Below are 11,663 nucleotides of genomic sequence, written 5' to 3' on the forward strand. Positions count from 1 at the left end.
TGTGTGTTTTCTATTTCTCCTTTAGTGGGTGAAACAGCTCCCTAACGCCATCTCTTGGCCAAAGAATCGGGGCACTTGGATGCATAAAGCATCGCAGATCTCAGCGTAAATTACGTTTCCTGGATAGCTCAAGTGGTTAAGAGCCTCGGCCCGGCAAGTGGAAAGATCCAGAGTTCAAATCCCGGTCTAGATTATTTTTACATTCGTGATCTGCTGGATTCCGCCTTCCCCACCTCTCCTGTGTTCGTCCTTTGTGTGAATTCCTATCCCTTTTCCTTATATCTGTTTCTATATATATATATATATATATATATATATATATATATATATATATATATGAATATATATATATATATAGAAACAGATATTCCCATAAATAGATATCCTAGTTATATATATATCGTACATATATATATATATATATATATATATATATATATATATATATATATATATATATGGGAATTCTGGGAGGGAAATTAAAGATGGCGATTAAGGGTGGTTAGTTAGTGGTTAAGGGTGGAGGGATTAAGGGTCGAATGGATGAGGGGGTAATGCATTCGCCAATGTTTTTTTGGATGAACATAATTACTAATTAAATAATTTGTGACCCCTAGCAAAACACAACATCCTACTTTACATGAGCTCCCTCTTCATCTCTGAGTACTTTCTTCCTCCTTTCATCCTGTCCCTGCCCTTTCCTCGTTTGCCTAACATTCTACCCTCTAATGCAGTCTTCAACATCCCACTGCCAGTCAATACCCCCTTCATCCACTTTTCCTGCCCCCATAGGATTTCTCCCAACAATCCCCTCTCTTCGCCCACCATACCAAGTACTTCCTCATTTGTTTTCTTCTCTGTCCATTTAACCTTCTCTATTCTTCTCCAAACCCACATTTCAAAAGCCTCCAGTCTACGTCTATCCTCCTGCTTCAATGACCGCATTTCCACGCCGTACATAGCTATGCTCCATATCAAAGTTTTTACGAGTCTTTTCTTAACATCCTTACTCAACGTCCCCGTCATCAACTCCCTCCTCCTTGTGAAAGCCTCTTTGACTAGCGCAATCCTTCTCTTTCCGTCCTTACTACTTTGACCGTGTTGGTCCAAAACACTACCGAGATACGTAAACTGTTCCACCGGCTCTAGTTTTTGCCTTCCTATTTTAATGTTAAGCTTGGCCTTTACCTTTCTAGAAAATCGCATAACCTTTGTTTTATTAATATTGATTTTCATCCAATACCTGTCGCACTGAATTTTCAATTCACTAAGCAGTGCTTGCAGCCCCTTGGCTGACTGTCAAACTAAAGCTTGGTCATCAGCAAACCTAACTGATTTTACGAATTCCCCGCCCACTTTCATTCCTACCTCGAGTTCTTCCCATGCCTCTTTAATCATTTCCTCTGCATACAGGTTAAACAGCAACGGTGATAATGGGCAGCCCAGCCTTACACCTCTTCCTAATACTGTCCAACCGGACTCCCCGTTCCCCACTCGCACCTGAGCACTCTGAGACATGTACAGGTTGCGGATTAGCCTCCTTTCCCTCCAATCTATTCCTATTTTCTGCAATATACTCATTAGTTTTTCCCAGTTCACTCTATCAAACGCTTTTTCGAAATCTACGAAAAAGGCACATATCTCCTGGTTGTGTTCTATATTCCTCTCGATTAATAATCTCATTACTGCAATGGCATCACGCGTACCTCTCCCCTCCCTAAACCCAAACTGATCATCCCCCAAGTAATCATTTGCCCTACTCTCTATCCTTTTGTTTATGATCCTGAGAACAACCTTAGCTGCGTGGGATATCAATATCGTCCTGTAGTCCTCACATGATGCAGCCTTTACCTTTTTCGGAATAGGAACTGAAACTGATCTCACAAAGTCTTCCGGCCAGATTCCTTCCTCATAAATACTACGGATCAGCCCATATAGCCTCTTCCTCCCACATTTTCCTAAGCATTTTAAAAGTTCCGCGGGAATGTTATCCACCCCCACGGCCTTATTTAGTTTCATCTGCCTTAATGCCCTTTCTATCTAATTGCCGAGTATGTCTGGACCTAAGCTGTCTTCCTCTACGTCATGTTCCTTTTCAAAGTCTAACTTTGTTGGTCTAAGTTCTTTACTATACAGTTATATATATATATATATATATATATATATATATATATATATATATATATATATATATATATATATATATATATACACGAGGGTCATCCGGAAAGTAGTATCCGTTCGTGCCGCATGAAGTGCTGACGACGCGAGTAGCCGCTGGACGAGGTCAGATAGCTTCAGTGGCTTGTCTGCCTTCTCTGAGCCAAGTTGCGTGACGCTAGCATTGCCTGTGTTGTTTCTGTGATTGTTTACAATGTTTAAAAAAATTGAGAACGCCGCCAGTTGTGAAGTGAGGGCAATGATTAAATTCCTCAATGCAAGAAACGTTCGCCCATGTGATATTCATCGCCAATTAAAGGAGGTGTATGGAGACAATGTAATGGACGAGTCGTCTGTTCGGCGGTGGTGTCGCAACTTCAACATGGGGAGGGGGAACACACACGACGATGAGCGTTCGGGGAGACCGTCTGTCATTACAGACCAACTGGTGAGCTCAGTTGACGAATTCGTGAGGAACGATCGGCGCGTCACAATTGATGACATCTGTGAGCATTTTCCCAATGTTTCTCGAACAATTGTTCATGAAATTGTTAAACACCATCTGCATTATGCAAAAATTTTGTGCAAGATGGGTCCCTCGCGTATCTCAATGAGCTGGCGGCGAAGGACTATGCAGCAGGAATACAGAAACTTGTCACACGTTATGACAAATGCCTTAATTTGCTTGGAGATTATGTTGAGAAGTAGTTTAAAGTATCCTCTTTCAAATAAAATTTTTTATGTTTGTTAATATTTACTTTTGTGTCTTTATTTCACGAACGGGTACTACTTTCCGGATGACCCTCGTGTGTGTGTGTGTGTGTGTGTGTGTGTGTGTGTGTGTGTGTGTATATATATATATATATTTCTTCCATCTCTCTTGGATCTTTCCTGCGTCAACTATTACCTTACCCGCCTTATCTCAAACTGCCATCGTTGATCTCCCTTTCTTACTTCCCAATAAAGATTTAACTTTGCTGTACAGCGCACCGATTTCACCCTTCCTCTGCAGACTTTCCATATCCTCGCACTTCGTCTTCCACCATGCTGTACTTCATTTTGCCTAATTCTATATTTACATTCTTCCATTTTCGCCGCTCATCCATCTTTGCAATCATCTCATCCGTGATCCATGGTTTCTTGGTCCTTTCAGCGTTAATGGTTTCGATAGTGTCTTTTGCGGCTTTAGACAACCCTCTCTTGATACTTTCCCATTATTCTTTGATAGTAATTAGCACTTTACCATCCTTCATGATTTCCTCTACCTCCTATTCCTTCCTTTTGAAACCATTTAATTCTTCTACATTCCATTTTCTAACTCTCCGGCCATGCCTTATCTTTTTGCAACAGACGCTGCATTTCATAACAACTAAATTGTGGTCTGACTCCGCATCCGCTCCCGGGAAGCTGTGCGAATTTATCACACTGTTCCTAAACCTGTGCCTAACCAGGATATAATCTACCTGATACCTTTCTGAGTCACCTGGCATTTTCCATGTGTACCTGCGTCTTTTGTGGTGTCTAAACCAAGTGTTGGTGATGACTAGCCCCTGTCTCCTGCAGAACTCAACTGCTTTCTCTCCGCGGTCATTCCTCGTGCCTAAACCGTAGTCCCCGACCTCATCACCATCTCTGCCTTCGCCTACCGTTGCATGCCAATCCCCCATCACTATCAAATGTTTCCCTGCAGGAACACACGCGATTCTGTCCTCTAACTGATCGTATCTACCTCTTCTTCCTTATGGTTGCTTGGTGTCATGTACCTGTATACCTGAATAATAACCAAGTTTGCCGGTTCTGCTTTTATCTCTTCCAGTAGTATTCTATCCGTTTCCTGCTCTATGTTGACTACGTTTCGTCCTACCTCTTCATTTAATACAATGGCAACCCCTCGTTGGCTCTCGTCCCCACCGCTGTATATTATTCTATACTTATCACTCCAGTAATTCCCGGTATCCTTCTATCTCACCTTGGAGAGACCTAAAATATCTATATTTCCCCTTTCCATCTCTCGCTTAACATTCTCTGATTTCCCTGTCCTCATCATTGTCCTAACATTCCACGTTCCTATTCTAACTAATCTGGTCTTCTTCTCCTGCACCTTCTGTCTTGCTGCTGGTGGTTTTCCCTTGCAAGGGTTTCGTGGGATGACGACCGCGGAAGCCTTGCCTCCCCCGTTGCCGGGCACGGCACGCGGTTGATTGGGCCCAGCCCCGTAGTTGCCAGGACTCAAAATCTCTTTATAGTCCATCATATTAATCTTGGGAATGATAATTGAGGTGGTTTCCCGTTGCCTTCCTCAATAGTGTTTATATAAATAAATAAATAAATATATATATATATATATATATATATATATATATATATATATATATATACATATATGTATATATATATATATATATATATATATATATATATACATATATGTATAATGGGTATTAAGTAATAAGCCGGTTAAGGTAAGTTTTGGATGGGCATAACTACCAAATAAATATTTTTTGGCTCCTAACGAAACGCTATTCAGCACCCTATATAAAGTCTTTCTTCATCTCCGTATACTTCCTTCCTCCCTTCACCCCGTCCATTATCCCTATCCTATTCCTGCCCTTTCCTCGTCTGCCTAATATTCTCCCCTCTACAGTCTTCAACATCGTCCTTCATCCATTTGTCCTGCCTTCATAGGACTTCTCCCAACAAACCCCTCTCTTCGCCCACCATACCAAGTGCTTCCTCATTTGTTTTCTTCTCTGTCCATTTCACCTTCTCCATTCTTCTCCACACCCACATTTCAAAAGCCTCTAATCTACGTCTATCCTCCTGCTTCAATAACCACGTTTCCGCGCCGTACATAGCTACGCTCCATTTCAAAGTTTTTACGAGTCTTTTCTTAACATCCTTACTCAACGTCCCTCTCATCAACTCCGTCCTCCTTGTGAAAGCCTCTTTTCCTAGCGCAATTCTTCTCCTTACGTCCCTACTACTATGATTGTGTTGGTCCAAAACACTTCCGAGATACGTGAACAGTTCTACTTGCTCTAGTTCTTGCCCTCCTTTTTTGTACCCTAAATTTGTAAATTTGTACCTGATTGGAAGTTGAAGAAAATATTTGGAACGAAAAGGAATCATTCTGGATCTGTGTTTGCTCACCCAGTGCGGTAGTTTCGTCCTTGCTTGGCCTTACCCATCTTGACTTTCGTCCCATCGGATCTAATGCACTAGTGCCTTGATCAATATCAATGATCTTTTTCTCGTGGGCCTCTCTTATTACTGTTATCAACGAAAAAATGTCTGTTTATTATTCCAGTGAATGGAAAATGCCTACAACATGGCAGCAACTCAATCCAAACATAAAATATTTCTTTTAGTTTTGCTCGTTTAAAGGACCATCATTCTAGGATAATCCTTAATTTCCGAGCTACAAGTACATTTATTCTTAGATTCTAATTGAAAATTAGTTCCATTTTTTCCCAATTTGTTTAAAATTTTAATATGCCATCAAGCCTTTCCAGACAGGTATATTGGACCGGGTTTCCCGGATTAGGAAATAAAAGAAAATACCGTGGTCATTCATAAATCTTTCGGAAAAATCAAACAAACCCTCCAAATAGCAAAGAACGCTTTGGATCCTTTATTATACGACGACTGGGTGTAGATTTGCCTCTTGATGTAGCGAGATGTTGAATGGACAGTTTAGAATAAAATGACCGATCGCTAGGTTAAAAAGGAGCGCGCTGGCCGTTTATTTCTCATGCCAAGTTGCACATTTTGAATCAATTTCTTTTGAAGATAATTTTCGTGTAAATATTTTCAAATACGAGTAATTTGTACAGCATCAAATGTTGCACAAAATCAATCAAACATCAAATACATCAAATATATATATGAAATCTTTTTCGCATTTATCGCCGATCACAGAAAAATAATTTCTGTGATTTTTTTATGAATTTCATGTCTGTTTCCCGATCAATATATTTGTTGAATAGACGTAAACTCGAGAAATTCATAATTGAGTCTTCTTAAGGTTCTTCTTTATAAACATGGGAATATTAAGCGCTGCGTAAATGAAATTTTTAGTAATAGATTCATCAGTAATTTATCGATTCAATCGCTTTTGCGAGTTTTGTAGATAGCAAAAAAATCGAAAGAAGAGGAGAATGATGGGACTTGTGGGTGAATCGGATAGGAGGACAGAGGAGAAGTGACTGGCGAATGAAATAGGACGCACATGGGAGGAGACAAGGGAAGTGTGAGGGAATGAGGCCCTTAAAAAAGAAGGGGTAGATATGCCGTGCGGCAGGTTGAAGGGGGAAGGGTGCAAAGGGTGAAAGCGAACCATTTCCGCAACCAAAAAATATACTTGAACGAGGAAAAGCGAAATCGACCTTAACGACTGCCGATGGCCGGAATGCAGGAGGATGGGTGAGCAAGGGGGAGAATATCCCATATCCACGAACCCCCTCCATCGCTTTTTATCCAAACGAAAATTCTCTGGAGATCACAAAGTTTTCCCGGCGTAGCTTGTGGCTTCTAAACGCCGAGCGGAAGCGTTCTCAGGATTTAGGGACGATATTCATTCCACCCCATTTTACACGCATTCATATGCACGGGTATGTATGTATACCCTTTCCCAGGGTCACTTCCTATTTCCCCAACCATAACCCTAACTCTTCCCACCCCACAACCGCCTAAACTTCCGCGCAGCTTCCATCTCACCCCTTTCCTCTCCCTCTCTCTCTCTTTTATTTATTTCTTTCTCTTTCTCATGTCGGACGAAACCAACAAATGAGAATCGATTTTGTAATTAAGAAAGTATACGCTTACCTTTTTTTGTGGCGAACTTTATTGTTATTATTTTTATTGTTATTTAATTATTTTTGTTTCGAGATTATTCGACCGTGTGGAGTGGAAAGCGTTGTCCAGGATTAAACAGAATCTATTCCTATCACACGACAAAGCTGCTTTTTTTCATGTGTCCGCTCACATATTCACAACTACAGCAATGCTTCCCTAGTTCGACCGCGAGATTTTTCGCTTTAGCGTCGCGAAGGAGACAGGGGGGGTTGGCGGTTTTCCCTTCGCCAATATGCGCAGCGAAAGAGAAAGGCATTGCACTCATGTAAAAAGATCCTGGGATTCCGACGGAATTTCGAGTTTTTTTCAGATTCTCTGCGCACGTTTTGGTCTTTTGTCTTTTTTGAAAGAAATCTTAAAAATAATTTGGGCTGGAATATATATTTTTTAAACAACTTTGTGACAAACTATAAAAAACTACCTAAATTTTTGACCAAAATTGAAAAACCAAATGTAAATTGTAGAGGAAATTTTTAAAATACACCAATTTTATCGGCGTGAACAATATGACTTTACTCAACATTCTTAAAATTAAATTTGAAAAAAATGTTTTCGCTAACCCGCATGAATTTAAAACTTCCATAGAAATGTTTTTAATTTTATGAAATATTTTGCTTCACACAATGGCCACCATCAACTAATGCAATTTTAAAACTATGAATTGCTGGCTCTATTTCAGATAATAATTTCATGAGTCGATAGTTTTGATCTACTTGCATTTCTATCTACCCTAATCTGCATGTACTGATGTAATGTAAGGCAATAAATTCAAGTATCAGTTTCACATCTACAAACTCTGCAGATTGCGTATCTTTCTAATTACAGTCTAGCGTATTTCTGGCATAAACGATAACACCTCCGGCTCAAGTAGTGTCACCGTTGCGAGCAACATATTTGAAGCCGGTTATCTAATCTAACTCAACCTCATCTTCGTGCATACGAATTTCTGTCAATTTGATAACATTGAGCAAGCTCGAAAGAAAATATAGATTCCCTAAATGTGAATAAAAGTTGCAGCTGAGACATTGGATATTTTGATGCACTGTAAGTTTTCAATTTTTTATGAAACGTTAGGTTATTAAAGGACTTTCAAACTCTTCATTAGACAAGAAATTAACATCATCTAAGCATGTCAAAACAAATACTGGTTCTTTCTCAGCTTTCCGCATTAAGAAATTACCTCTTCATATTTGACCTCCGACATTTATAGTTCCGAGTCCTCTTCGTGGCATTCTAAGCGTTCAACACTCCCCTCCCCCCGGGATGAAGAGTCATTCCGTAAAGCAGAGGGATGCCATGTAGCATCTAGGTATAGCTGCCGTGTGCAGAAATCCCTCTTTATTCTTCTTTTGGCCTGTGGTTCGTCCTTCGCGTGCTGGTGGAAGATTACCCGTGAATACCTCGGAACCTATTTCCCGCTTTGGAATTGAAACGCCAACAGCTATCTACATCCTCCACGTTGGCTTTCACTCAAAATTCAGTCCCAAATGTGTTGATTTCAGCCGGTAGGTATTTCCTTTATTTGGAAGAGATAATTATAAAACTCGATTGAATTGGCAAAGGTGGATTGCTCGAGGTCGTCGGAATGTTAAATCAGAAGGTTAACTTGCTTTTATGAAGAGGGCTCTTTACTTTCTATCGACCCTAATGTAACGAAGCATTTACGAATCGATTATCGTTCAAGAACAAGAACCAAATATAGATCAAATTCAAGGAAACAGCGGGAGAGGCCACGATACTAACTATTAACGGAGGCCCCGCTATGTCGCCCTAGTATGCGACAATTTCAAAGCGTATGATTCATATACTTAAAAATTGCTCCAATGCAAATATATGACGTCCAATCAATCATGCGCATAGACATACATATATATATATATATATATATATATATATATATATATATATATATATATATATAAAAGATTTAAGGTAATCTACCGGTTAAGGTAGGTTTTTGGATGGACATAATTACTAATTAAATAATTTGTTACCCCTAGCAAAACACAACATCCTACTTTACATCAGGTCCCTCTTCATCTCTGAGTACTTTCTTCCTCCTTTCATCCTGCCCCTGCCCTTTCCTCGTTTGCCTAACATTCTACCCTCTAATGCAGTCTTCAACATCCCACTGCCAGTCAATACCCCCTTCATCCACTTTTCCTGCCCCCATAGGATTTCTCCCAACAATCCCCTCTCTTCGCCCACCATACCAAGTACTTCCTCATTTGTTTTCTTCTCTGTCCATTTCACCTTCTCCATTCTTCTCCACACCCACATTTCAAAAGCCTCCAGTCTACGTCTATCCTCCCGCTTCAATGACCACGTTTCCGCGCCTTACATAGCTACGCTCCATATCAAAGTTTTTACGAGTCTTTTCTTAACATCCTTACTCAACTTCCGCGTCTTCAACTCCCTCCTCCTTGTGAAAGCCTCTTTGCCTAGCGCAATTCTTCTCCTTACGTCCCTACTACTTTGACCGTGTTGGTCCAAAACACTTCCCAGATACGTAAACTGTTCTACCTGCTCTAGTTTTTGCTCTCGTATTTTAATACTAAGCTTAGCCTTTTTCTTTCTAGAAAATAGCATTGCCTTTGTTTTATTAATATTGATTTTCATCCCATACCTTTCGCACTGAATTTCCAATTCAGAATCCAGTGCGAAACTTACTGGAAACTACTAAATACGTACTGGAAAATATGATGGTATTTTCATATTTTCCAGAAAGTATAGCGCCTGGAAAGAAATATCCATAGGACCTCGTTCAATTGTATATCTTTTGCGGCCGTTTTTTATTTCATCACCGCTGAAACAAACCACATCTTTAGCGCCGCCGCTCATTATCCTTAATTTTGAAAATACAGAATCCTATTAATCCTGGTAGAAAATAAATTTCAAAAAGACGTAATATTTTAAAATAAACTAATAACAAAATAAATAGTCGGACATGAACGGAGACACGTCGACAGTCTTCTCTTATGTTGTCTTGCAGAGGCCCAAATACACAAAAATCGAAGGATCTCATTAACGCAATAGGTTAAGCAGAGTCATTGAATTCTCTTCTTATCTTTGACCATAAAAATGAGCACTTTATATGGAAGGTAATGCGCTTGCTACACGAGATTTTTATTTTCTTTCCAGCACCGAACAGTCGATGCCAATCTGACGCGTGCCGGCGGCCCGTGATTTTTTGGAAGGAGTTTGTACCCATAAGGGCAAAGGGGGAGGGGCGTTGATCCCTTTGGAAAAACCCTTGCCCCTTGAAATTCATAGGTTTATGTGGATCCATAAAACGTGGAGTTCTATTCACTCGCCGTACCGTAAAACCTTTTATCGGACCCCGGTTCTCCCACCAAAGGATGCCTCGACCCCTAATTTCCCCTCTTCATCCTAGAAGCTTCCCTCCACCTTCGCACGCCCGTTTATATCCGCTCCCCTGACGCCCGTCACCATTTATTCACCACTCTCCAGCTTTATAAGCCACCCCAGCCACACAGTGACACCGAAACATATCCTTGATTTGAGGCGAGGGATATGGAGAGAAGCCTTGGGATCTTTAATAACTATTCTCAGCATCGATTTCTGACTTTTTTAGCATAGATAAGCCCTACTGCATGAAAACGAAGTAGCATCACCCGTAAATTATAGATTTCTATCGAATCGAATACCAATTCCATTCGACTAAATCGTTTCCACGCTTACGGAACCATCGACGGCATTTTTTCCAAGGGGAGAAATGGAGCAGCCAGCTCAAAATAGTCGTGCCTACAAGTGTGGTGTTAATTTATTGAAAATCCAACTAATGAATCATTTCATACAATTCCTTGAGTTTCAATTAAATATGATTCAAACGATTTGGTCGAAAAGATCGAAATCATTCGAAAGATGAATGAAATTGCGGCCATGCCATCCGACTATCGAACCCGATCCTGGTCGATATTGTTCTCGAATCCAAAAAAATGTTCTCAGCGAAGATGCCAACCTTCAAAAGTGGGAATACCATCACCTGTGCGTAATAGATTCATAGTTGGGAAAATGACATTCACATGTGACACTACGTTGAGATTTAAAGAGTCTTCTTCCTCGTAGCTTCTTGCCGTCGTTTTGCGAGGGTAGGTTTATAACGCTGGGATAGCATAACAAATGCACCATAGATAAACATATTTATGAAGTAAGATCTGATGCTTTCCCGGCGTATTTGATTCGTGAAGAATTCTCGGGTCTTCCACCGGGTCAAGGGTTCCATATTGGCCGACGTTTCGATGCCCGACTCGTGCATCGTCTTCAGGGTTGACCCTTGACCCGGTGGAAGACCCGAGAATCCTTCACGAAACATATTTATGTTTATTTTGAAACGACTCACGAACTGATATAATACAATTGGCGTACTGTTACGATTTCTCTTCTTTCTTTTGAAGAAGGTGGCTATGCATTTACCAAAAGTTTAAAACCCTTACCCGGGTTTATTTTAAATGTAATTAACCAATTTATTCACACTATTCCTGGCATTGAAACAGATACACCCTGACACACACACAAACACATGTATAAAAAGGGCACTAACATTTCGGTTTATAAATATGTATATCATTATGTATATACATACGTATAACACCTTTGCGTGCATTTAATTTAATTATTTTAGTAGT

This window comes from Hetaerina americana, unplaced genomic scaffold (genome assembly GCF_022747635.1).
Source record: "Hetaerina americana unplaced genomic scaffold, ioHetAmer1.1.p SCAF_40, whole genome shotgun sequence".
Lineage (NCBI taxonomy): Eukaryota > Metazoa > Arthropoda > Insecta > Odonata > Calopterygidae > Hetaerina > Hetaerina americana.